At 38.2% G+C, this 12,785-nt stretch overlaps 1 pseudogene; it reads left to right on the top strand.

Annotated features, from left to right (window-relative positions):
• The first annotated feature begins 11,030 nt into the window (after window positions 1–11,030).
• LOC102865578 overlaps window positions 11,031–12,785 on the top strand; it is a 4,261-nt pseudogene continuing 2,506 nt past the window's right edge.

Below are 12,785 nucleotides of genomic sequence, written 5' to 3'. Positions count from 1 at the left end.
TCTCCTAATTTCTGCAATCTTCAACTATATCATGGCTGATAGCTGTAGTGTTACATGGAATCTCTGGTCTTTCTTCCTATTTCTATGTATTCTGTATGTTTAAGATCACCAGTTATAAGATATTTGTACCTACTATACCTCAATATAAATTCATGCTAATATATATATATAATAATGTTTTCAAATATTCTATTTTCAAATGAGGAGGTCACATTCATATTCATGAGGTATAAGGATTAGGATTTTACCATGCATTTTTTTAAACGAAACTAAACTAAACTAAATGTATACTTTAAATGAACCTAAATCCAAAGGAAGTAAACTATTAGCCTATACAAGATATAAAAACAATTTTAAGGAAGTAAAGGAAAATAGATAGTGAGACAATTTGTTGTTTTCTTTTGTAAATACATATATGTATGCCAATATTTTTTTAAAACTTCCCCATATACTTCTGTAGTAGACTAATGCTTGATATTAAATTAAGTGCAGATCAATTCTAATACTTGTTGATTCACTGCTGATGTGTAAAGGTTTCATGAAACTTCTTTTTTGAATGATGTCTGAGGGATGAATAGGGCATGACCATGTCTGCCTTCATAGTCTCTGAAGAATGAAAGGCTTTTAAATTAGAAATAATGTACTAGAAGAAATAGGACAGATTGAAAGGATAATAGCTTAAAGGTCAGACATCTGAAGAATGACTAAAGCCATGATTTGGTTTAAGACAAATATCCCAGAACAGGGTTTGTTAGAGATGTTTGTTGCATCTGGATATTGAGAATAAGAAAATTGAAGGGAGGGTGGGCAATATAAAGAAAACAAGAAAAGTGAAACAAATTGTGTGTGTGTTTGTGTGATGATACAAATTTGATTGTTCCTATCATACAATATAGCACACACAATTTTAAAGTATCTGCAAATAAAGTCAGCCAGACATGTTCTTCTTAAAATATATTATAAAATTCCTCAAAAATAGAATAGACTAAACAGAACAAATAACACTAGACCCTGAGAGAACATCCTAAAGGTTTTAAATTATGTTTCTCTAATTATTTTCCATGATTTTCTTTTGTTTTCTCTTTCAATTGCCTTAATTTCAAAAATTCTTCCAACATATTTGCTTTATAAATTTGAGTATTTCAACATTATTGCTGTTGTTGTTGTTATATGCTGTTGAGTCACTTGTGACTCATAGCGACCCTATGTACAACAGCCCTAAACCCTGCTCTATCCCTTGCCAATCTTATTGTCTCTGACACACTTATCCCCATTACCCCAGTCACTGAATCAATCTCATCGAGGGTCTTCCTCTCCTGAGCTGTCCCTTCACACTCCCAAGCATAATGTCCCTCTCCAAGGAGTGATCCTGCCTTGCAACATGTCTAAAGTATGTCAGACGAAGCTTCATAGTCCTTGCCTCCAAGAAGAGGCCTGGCTTCACCTTCTCCAGAATAAACTTGTTTTCCTAGCAGTCCACAGTATATTCTACACCCTTCTCCAGCACCAAAGCTCAAAGGCATCATTTCTCCTTCTATCATCCCTAGTCATTGTCCAGCTCTCTGATGCATAGCAAGTAATTGCAAAGACCATGGCCTGTACCAGGTGCACCTTAGTCTCCAGACTGACACCATTTCTCCTCAGTAGCTTGGAGAAGTCTCTGACAGCAGACTTTCAATTTGTCTTTTAATTTCCTGCTGTTACTGAGAGTGTTGATTGTAGAGCCAAGCAAACTGAAGCTGTCAACAATTTCAATCTCTTCACCATCTATCATGATGCTGCCAATATACCCAGTGGTAAGAATCTTTGTTTACTTGATGTTGAGCCTCAGTTCATATTGAAGGCTGCAGTCCTTGACCCTTTCAACATAAATTCTGCTCCCCAAAATTCCCATTATAGAACTACATAGAGTAGAAAGTTAATTATCTAGAATTGAAAGAAGATTTAGGATGGTTTGTATGCTAACATATAGACTAACCTTAAATTATGTAGAAATAAGAAAACATGAACTAGGTAATTTCTTTTTTATTCTTCCTCTAGACAATTATAGATTCAAGCTTCCACATGTGTGTGAGAATAGAACAAAGAAAATATTTTCTTTTAATATTCTCTATAAATAATGAGAATTATAGTTGAGAGAGCTAACAACCAGGGTTAATATAGCAATGCCTTTAGACACCTTAGAAGCAAATTTCAATTACTCTATTTTATTTTATTGAGATTCCAAATCTCTTATTACATAATTTCATTTTTTTGGTAATACATGAGCTGTTTACCAAATGACTACAAGATGTTTATTAAAAAACCATTTATGAATGATAAAAAGGAAAAAAATAACACATTTTTAAAATTAGCAGACTTCAACTGAATCACTTTTATATTTACCATTGTTATTAAGTGCCATCAAGTGTCCTGTGCCTCAGAGTGGTCTTGTGTACATCTCTGACCTCTGCTCTATCCTGAGTCAGTCTCACTGCCTCTGACACACTTGCCCCCGTTACCCCAGTTACTGAGTCAATTCATCTCATCTGCCGTATTTCTGTCCTACACAGTCCCTCCACAAATGCAATGTCTTTTTCCAGGGACTGATCCCTCCTGGACACATGCCTAATGTTTGTGAGACAGAGCTTCAATTCTTTGCCTACAAGGAACAGCCTGATTTCACCCACTCCACGTAAACCCGGTTGTTCTCTTGGCAGTCCATGGTATGTTCAGTACTATTCTCTAGTACAACAACTCAAAGAAATCAATTATTTGTGTCATCTTTGGTCATTGTCCAGCTCTCAGATGCATAGCAAGTAATTGCAAAGACCATGACCTGGATCAGGCATATCTTGGTCTCCAGACTGGCATTGTGCTTTAGCACTTTTTGAGAGGTTCCTTCCTGACTGCAGTCTTCCCCAGGACAATTCTTCTTTCTTTTTTTTTTTTTTTACTACTGGAAGGGGAGTGGTGTCCACTTCTATAATATCTTGCCTCCGGAAACCCTATGAACCTGAACCTGGAGAGAGGATGAAAGGCACCCAAGCGTCGAGAACTCTCCTTCATAGGGTCGCTATGAGTCGCCTGCACTTAACAACAACACTGGTGCCAAAAGTGTTGATTGGGAATCAGAACAAGCTGAAATTGTTAACAATCCCAATCTCTTTTTTATTCATCATGATGCTGTCAATTAGTCCTTTGTCTTTGAGATGTTGAGCTTCAATGCATACTGAAGACTGGAGTCACTGACCCACAGCAAATGCTTTAGGTACCCCTTAGTTTCTGTGAGCAAGGTTGTGTCTTCTATGTAACCTCAGTTGTTGACGAATCTTCCTCCAATCCTGATACCATACTCTTATAAAGTCCAGCCTCCCAAATGAGCTGTTTCACATATAGATTGAAAATATATGGAGATAGGATGCATCCCTGTTGCATTCTTTTCCTGATTTTGAACTATGCAGTATTTTCTTGCTCTTTTCTGACTACTGCTTCCTGGCCCAAGTATAGGTTTTACATGAGCACAACTAGGTGTTCTGGGATTCCCATTCTTCTCAAGGTTAGCTACAATTAATTGTGATCCACACAGCCCAATAGCGTTGAGTAGTCAATTAAAACCAGATAGACATTCTTCTGGTACTTTTTTGTTTCAGCCAAGATCCATCTGACTTTTGAGATAAAGTCTCTTGTGACACGGCCTCTTTTAAACCTGGCTTGCATTTCTGGTAGTTCTCGGCCAATGTACTGTTCCAGTTGTTTTTGGATAATCTTCTGCAGAAGTTTGCTGTGTGTGATATCAGTGATGTTGTTCAATGATTTTCACACTCTGTCATGTCATACATCTTTGGGACGGGAATAAATAGGAATCTTTTTCAGTCACTTGGCCTGGTAGTTGTCATCAGATTTCTAGGCACAACTTGGTGAGCATGTCCAGAGCATCATTGTCTGATGAAATATGTTAATTAGGGCTACATCAATTCCTGGAGCCTTGTTCTTTGCAAACTCCTTCAGAGCAGCTTGAACTTCCTCCTTCATCACCATTGTTTCTTGACTATATATTGTTTCCTGAAATTCTTCTGTCAGCCAATTTTTTTTGGTACATAGATTCCATGTACTCCTTCCATCATCTTTTAATGTTTCCTGGATCATTCAATATTCTGTCCATAGTATCTGTAAGTATTGCAACTTGAGGCTTGAATTAGTTCTTTAGTTCTTTCAGTTTAAAAAATGCCAACTGAGTTTCCCTTTTGGTTTTCAGACTCCAGCTCTTTACACATTTCATTATAGTATTTTGTTTTATCTTCCTGAGCTGCCTTTTGAAATCATCTGTTTAGTTTCTTAACTTCCTAATTCTTTCCCATTGCTTTGGCTTCTTTGCACTCTAGGGCAATATTCAGTCTCCATTGATACCCATCTTGATCTTTTCTTCCTTTTTCTGTCTTTGCAATTTCCTCTTGCTTTCTTTGTGAATGACATCCTTGATGTCTTCCCAAAGCTCATTTGGTCTTCTTTGCTCATAAGTGTTCAAGGCCTCAAACCTGCTCCTTAGGTGATTTTTTTTTTAAACTCAGATGGGATAGACTCAAGTTCAAATTTTGGTTCTGGTGAATTTGATTTAATTTTCTTTAGCTTTAGTTTGAACTTATGTATGAGTAGTTTATAGTCTGACCCACAATCAACACCTGGTCTAGTTTTCACAGCTGATATTGAGCTTCTCCAGTAATTATTTCCACAGATACAGTGGACCTGATTCACACCATCAGGTTAAATCCATGTGTACAATCACCATTTATGTGCTTGCCTCCAGAAACTCTATGTATGAACAGAGCTCAGGCCTTTTATTCGTAGTCACTATGAGTCATCTACGACTCGATGGCATCTAACAACAAAAACAACAAATCATTGCTTGTACAAAATTCTATTATTCTTCTTCCAGCCTCATTTCTGTTACCAAGTCCATGCTTTTCTACTACTAATCCTTCTTCCTTGTTCCCAATTTTTGCATTCCAATATTATTATCATCATCATCATCATCATCATCATCATCATCATCAACCAATTAAAATTGCATGGAGTCTTTGGGTAGAAAAATTAACTGGAGCACAGTAAGCCACTAATGAAAGTTAACCACTCAAGTCAAAAGAAAGCCCTTGTTTTTAATTTCTGTAAATGTAAAAAAAAAAAAAAAGAACTCATTGAAGGCCTTAGGGAGTACAATGCTACCCTGACGTATGTAGCTCTTTATGGTACAAATAACTCTAGAACAACTGAGTTTTGTATTGTAAATGGTATATGAATGAACAAGTCCTTTTAAGGAACTCAAAGTTCAACTTTTTGAGAAAGCACCAGATCACCTTCCATAGAGGTTATTTCATTTTACATCCCCACCAGTAGTGAATAATAGTTTCAATTTGATGCAGCTATCCTGATACTGAGATATAACTTAAAGAAACCAGAGCCATGACTCAAACAAAGGTATACCTACCATGTATATTGCTGTGTTATTGCCTATAGCAAACAAATGGCAGAGCCCAACTCCCCATCAACAAATGAATGGATAGAAAAATTGTGATATATTCACACAATGAAATATTATGCAACAATAAAAAATGATGAACTTGTAAAACACTACACAACATGAGAAAGACTGGAAGATATTATTCTGTGTTTTCAAAATATCTCAGTTGCAAAAGTACAAATACTGCATAACACCACTATCATAAAATAAGATCCACTTGGGTTGTTAAGAGGAGAAAAGAAAAAGAGTGGATAGATAATGTATACAGCACTGGAACAGATGAGAAGAAGGACTGTCTCAAAAGAATATATGATTAGGTATTATATGTAGGATAAAGAAGAACCTGGAGCAAGAGTTGCATTACAAAGTAGACCGGGGAAGAGGAAAAATGTACAACAATGAATTAATGAAAATCCAATCTTTCTGTGAACTTTCATTAAAATCAATTAAAAAAAAAAGAGGTACAGAAAAAGTCCAACATTCTAACTCCCACAAAAACAAATTTCTTTATCCAAGTTTCAGATATCATTTTTATAGTGCCCTTTTTCATGTTCAGTGCCATCATTAATAATCTTGAGCTAGAAACATTCTTGAGAGAGATCACTTTTGAGAAAAATATCAAGGGATTCACTATAATACATCTTCATTTATCACTGAAATGAAAAATAAGTTAATCTGTGTTATCATATTATACCATATCATGTTATCATTAAAGGAAGAAATAATTCAATATTGAGCTGAGAAAAACTCAAAAGTAGATTTCCTCAGTTGAGGGTATGTATATTGAGTCTACTTTTGATAATTTTCTCAACTCAGTATTGAATTTTTAATATGATGGCATAGATTAACTCCTTTTTCATTTCAGTGATAAATGAGGATTTGTAATAGGAGTCAGTTAATTCTGTTTCATTAATGCACAGTTAATGGAAATAGGTTTTTTCAGAATAAAACATATTATTTTTTTCATAGCATATGATTGGCTCGACGGCACATAACAACAACAACAACATGATTGATTAAACCATACTTTTATCAATGTTGATCTCTAACGTACGAAAATGATGGGTTGTCTGTGAACAATGCCTTGTTTTCTAGCTGAGCGGTATCCATGATACCAACAACACACTTTGTGTCTCCTAGATTTGCTTCAGATGAAAAATTTTCACTGTTGTGTTTGGTTTTGATTTTTTTTAAACTCTCAAATAGTTTAAAAATCAGTATGTTTTTCAAATGAAAACACTTGAAATAAAAGAAACAAATTCAAAATTACTAAATCTTCTTTATGAGAATATTATCTGACTAATTTAGCTTTGAAAGATTTCTAATGGCTTACTATTACATTTCAAACACAAAAGTGTGTAGTTTGAATCTACCAGTTGCTCCTTAGAAGAACGATAGGAAATCTCACATGTGAGTTACAGCCTTTGACAACCCACTGGAGGGCCTTCTATGAGTCAGTTCTGAAACAACCACATATAAAACCAGTGTAGCTTTAGATTCTCCACTAGTTGCTCAAATGGTTTTTTAACTTGCCTAGTTCTTTTATACACACAATAGCTCTAGCAATATGTATTTCACGTGGTACCACACCATTTCTCCTGTGAAATACGTTCTGGAATTGACCTTAAAAGTAATGCCAAGATTTTACATTCTTCTTTCCTTGTCTTTGCTTGTACTGACAATTTTTAAACTCTTAGGTAACATTTTTTATTTGCAAAAATCCTCTGAGATTTTCCTTTCCACTTGTGCTATCTAGTTTAATTGTTATTGTAAATGTAATCTTAGTTAAGTTTTCCCTTGTGAAACTTATATTTGCATTTAGAGACTTTGAATTTTCAAAATGATAAAATCCATACTCTAAGCATCAAATGTGTTTTAGGCAGAGGACAACGGTTTGCCTATCCATTTGTGGCTGCAGAACATTTCATTTACCCTACGTGTATCCAACCCTCAATGTGAGATGATTATGAAGAAGAGGTGAGAGGAAAGAGAGAAAAGAAAAAGAAAAACAGGAAGAAGGATTGATTACAAAAAACCAGATACTGACTTTACTTATTAGATTACAATGTTAAGGAAAAACATAGACACACTGCTATAAACTACTAATAAGCAGAGAAGTTGCTTCTCAAATGTAGGTCCTTTTCAGGTAAATAGAAGAGATAGGAAATGTAACTAGGAAGATTTTGTTTATAAGTGCATAGTCCACTTTGCTATGCACCTCTTGTTGGATGTCTATCAGATAAAGCATAATCATACATTTCTTAGCAGAGTAGACTGGGGGAAGGGAGGGGAAAATAATTCAATAATGAATGATTTTTTTAAAGAGCAAACTGGGTGGGTAGGGAGAAAAATGTGCATCAATGAATGGATGATAAATCTGACTTCTCTGTAAACTTTTGTTAAAATCACAATTTAAAAATTGATTAAAACAAAAACCCAAACAAAAAATAAGTGCGTAGTCACAGAGACATATGGGGATAGAATGTGTTGATTAAATTGAATCAACCAATATATGAATCTCCAAATAATGAAATGACTCGCTTCACAATCTTGTTAGAAGAAAAGTAGCTAAGATACATATGTGTTCCCCAACAGTGTCTTGAAGAGGTGCATAAGTCCTTTCTATATGTGTTCCCCAACAGTGTCTTGAAGAGGTGCACAAGTCCTTTCTTTGGTGAGCCAATAAAAAAAAAAAACCATAACGTGCAGAGAAAAGAGAAGTTCCTCTTTCAAAATATTATTATCTCTATCATCAGTATTGAAAAATTTGTCTAAATAAGAATCATTTAGGGAAGACTCAAGGGGAATGGTGGTACATCATCACACCCTTTGACTAAAATTCTTAGTACCTTTTACCCCATCCATAAGTAAGAAAATATCCATTTGAAAATGAAATAAAACTCAAAGCATAAGCAATTGGGTTGATTTGCAAGGTGTCATGAAAAGAATAATGAGAGGTTTCAACTGGGAAATAGCTCTCTTTGGGTTGCAATTGTCTCATGCCACAACTGGGGAATTTATTGTCAACACTTGCAAGAGTGCGTAAAGAAGTGAAAATTCACACACATAAAAAATACCTAATAAAAGGCAGTTTTGTCTAGGTGTATATAGAAATAGATGTTCCCACTATGCCAGGAAGTTATCACCACTTCTTCATCCCACATTACATCGTTGTTGTGTTGTTACACACCATCCTCACTTGCTACTCATAGCAATCCTATGTACAATAGTCCTGAAACCTGCTCTAAACTGTGCCAACCTTATTGTCTCTGACACACCTGCCCCCATTACCCCAGTCACTGAATCAATCCATCTCATCAAGGGTCTTCCTCTCCTGCACAGTCCCTCCACCCTTCCAAACATGATTCCCCTCTCCAAGGACTGGTCTCTCCTTGTAACAATATACATACTAAACATTAATTTGACTTTCCTTATTTTATGTTCTCCCAAACCAAACCAAACCAAACCAAAGCAAATGCTGTCAAGGTGATTCAAACTAACAGCAACCTTCTCTCTGGTTTATGAGGCTCCAAAACTTTATGGGAGAATACTGCTCATCTTCTTGTGAATTCAAACCTCTGACTTTTAGTTAAACCCTGATACTTTAAGCAGTATGCCACCAGGATTCCTTACATTCTCACAATCTCCCTACAATTATTACCTTTTAAATTCTATTTAATGATAAAGAAATTGATATTCACAGAAATTCATTATCTCAAAGTTAGGGAAGCAAAAAGTGTCAGCTGATATTTTTAGCTTATTCATCATCCAGTAGCCTTTTTCTTTAATGAATATAGAAATTGTATCCTTGTTAGTCCAGCTTGAGGTTCTTTCAAACAAGTATACTATTTTTCACTGAGTGTAGAATTTCTTGTTAGAAAATTGGATGTCAACTCAATTAAAGAATTTAAACATTCTTAGATACTTAGTATGTGTTTATCTAAGGAACGAATGCAATGTGAGGTCACCTACTCTGACTTCTACCTGCTTCATAAAGTAGAATTGTCCCAGTGTTTGTTGCACATTGAGCTATAGATTTTACTCACAATTGTGGGGTTTAGTAGGGTGATAGGCTGGGGAGTGGGCAGGCAAAGAACATCACACTATGCAAGTCCAGGTCTAGTCAAGAAGTCCCAAGCCAGATTGTTGTTATATGCACTCGAGTCACCTCTGGCTCATAGCGACCTTATGTACAACAGCCCTAAACCTTGCTCTGTGCCTTGCCAATCTTCTTGTCTCTGACACACCTATCCCCATTATCCCAGTGACTGAATCAGTCCATCTTATTGAGGGTCTTCCTCTCCTGCGCAGTTCATCCACCCTCCCAAGCATGACATCTCTCTCCGAAAACCGGTCCCTCCTTGCAATTTGTCCAAAGTATGTCAGACAAAGCTTCAGAATCCTTGCCTCCAAGGAGCAGCCTGGCTTCACCCTCTCCAGGACGAATTTAACAATGAATAATTCTTCACTTAGTGAAAGTCTAGTTTCAGTTGAGCAGCACAAATACACCCTTGATTTCTTCAGTGACCAGCAAACTTTCTCTCAGAGTAGTTACACATTGGTTTTTCTTTCAATCATCCAGCAAACAAAATCTGTGTCTCCACCTCCATGGTTCCTCTGGTAACCTCTTGTCACTGTCTCTTGAGAGCACTGCTATGGTCTCTTTAGCCTCTTTCCACCACTGTCTTTCAAAGTTTGGAAAGCATTCTTATATTGTCCTTGCAGGTGCTGATGATTTTCAAGACCATGTGTCCACAGTTAAGGTAGCTCGAGACCATATTCCCAATAGGAATTAAACCAACGGATAGAAAAGCCAGTTTACAAGGTTTCTAACACCACACTGTTCAACTTACAAAAAATATCCACTGGTGCTAAAAATTCAGTCTTTTTGCTTATTGAACATCTTATTAAACATCTCATTTGATTCTCACAATAGTACCTTAAAAGTCATCTTTTTTTATCTTATTCTTCATATGAGTAAACTGAGGCTTGAGATCAGGTAAAGAATAGAGTTGGGAAATCAATTACACATTAACTAGAGAATGAATTATATTCTTGCAGTGGCTTCTTACTGTGTGTTCTGATGGCTTCAGAGTAGTTGCCATGGTCTTTACATGAGTCTCACATATCAGAAGGTGAGTCTACCATGTGCCCACACTCTTGGGCAGCCAATGTGGAATATTTTTCCCCTTGTTTGACACAATCATTTATACTTCATTTTGAAACAATTAGGTACATATGTTCTAGAATAAGCCTGACAGTATAGGCTTGATTAAAATAAAGTTACTGACTTTCAGGAACTCACACTTTAATAGTCAAGAAACAAGAAAGCTACTATAACAAAAATTCCTTTTGTATCCAAGAAGTGATGATAATCACTCTGAAGTGTGTCAGAAATCTACACCTTCTTAACAAATTCAAAATGTTTTTGTTAAAAGTTAAAATAAACTTTTAAAAGTGCTCATGTTAGCCCGGTGTCGCGGCCCTGGCCCGCAGGTTTTTCCCAAGATACTGAAAAAGGGCAGCCTTCCTAATGTCCCAGTTTAAGCGCCAGTGGATCAGTCCCCTTCCAGGTGGCCGCAACTTCTCAGGCGCAGCATAGACATCTCTCCTGGGTCCTCCTCCTGGTTTTCTCACTCCCCCTGTTGCCACAGACCTGTCCCAAAATGCCAGGCACCTTCAGGGTGGGGAGAAGCAGCGGGTATTCACTGGCATTGTTACCAGCTTGTACGACTACTTTGGGGTAGTGGATGAAGAAGTCTTTTTTCAGCTAAGTGTGGTGAAGGGCCGGCTGCCCCAGCTGGGTGAAAAGGTGCTGGTGAAGGCTGCATACAACCCAGGCCAGACAGTGCCCTGGAATGCTGTCAAGGTGCAGACACTCTCCAACCAGCCTCTACTGAAGTCACCTGCACCTCCTCTTCTGCATGTGGCAGCCTTAGGTCAGAAGCAAGGCATCCTGGGAGATCAGCCTCAGTTGATCTTCCAGCCACACCGAATTCCCCCACTCTTTCCTCAGAAGCCCCTGAGTCTTTTCCAAACATCCCACACACTTCATCTGAGCCACCTGAACAGATTTCCTGCTCGAGGTCCTCATGGACGACTGGATCAGGGCAGAAGTGATGACTATGACTCCAAGAAGCGCAAACAGCGTGCTGGTGCAGAGCCTTGGGGTGCTAAGAAACCAAGGCATGACTTGCCTCCTTACCGGGTCCATCTTACTCCCTATACTGTGGACAACCCCATCTGTGACTTCTTAGAACTCCAGCACCGTTACCGCAGCCTCCTGGTTCCCTCTGATTTTCTGGCCATTCATCTGAGTTGACTGTCAGCCTTCCCTCTGAGCCAGCCCTTTTCCCTTCATCATCCAAGCTGCATCCAGGTATCTTCTGAGAAAGAGGCAGCTCCAGACCCTGGTGCTGAGCCCATCCCTGTAGACAGTGATTCTGCGTACAGTTCCAAGGTTCTATTGTTGTCTTCCCCGCGATCGGTGTTGCACATTGTTTGCAGATGACATGGCTGAGCCAAGGGAGACACAAGAACACCCTTTGAAGCAGATTAAGTTTTTGCTGGGCTGTAAAGATGAAGAGGCAGTGCTGGTTGGGGTTGAGTGATCTCCTTCTTTGGATGGCCTTGACCCCAAGGCCGACCCGCAGGTGCTAGTGCGCACTGCCATCCGCTGCGCGCAAGCTCAGACCAGCATTGACTTGAGCAGCTGCACTAAGTGGTGGCGCTTCACTGAGTTTCAGTGCCTACAGCCAGGACCCCCACAGCGGCTCCAGACAGTGGTGGTGTACCTGCCAGATGTCTGGACTATCATGCCTACTCTGGAAGAGTGGGAGGCCCCGTGCCAGCAGAAAGCTGCAGAGGCGGCTGTGCCTTCTCAGGAGGCGGCAGTGGAAACTGAGTCTTCTGAGCAGGCAATGGATGCATCAAAACAAACAGCAGACACCTCTTAACAGAATGCAGAGAATCCAGAGGTCACTGCACAGCAGGAAATGGACACCGATCTCCCAGAGGCCCCTCCACCTCCTCTAGAACCTGCTATCATTGCACGTCCTGGCTGTATGAACCTCTCTTTCCATAGTATCGTGGAGGATCGGAGGCCAAAAGAAAGGATCTCCTTTGAGGTTATGATATTAGCTGAGCTGTTTCTGGAGATGCTGCAGAGAGATTTTGGTTATCGGATTTATAAGACACTCTTTTAAAAAAAATATGTTGTTTATTTTTCATTTCAATAAACATCTACAGAGATTTTGGAATTCCATTCATTCATTGTTGCACCCTTCTC

The sequence above is a fragment of the Elephantulus edwardii genome, unplaced genomic scaffold (genome assembly GCF_000299155.1).
Source record: "Elephantulus edwardii isolate Elephantulus edwardi_28Jun2011 unplaced genomic scaffold, EleEdw1.0 scaffold00009, whole genome shotgun sequence".
NCBI lineage: Eukaryota > Metazoa > Chordata > Mammalia > Macroscelidea > Macroscelididae > Elephantulus > Elephantulus edwardii.
This window is presented reverse-complemented; position numbering and strand designations above follow the sequence as displayed.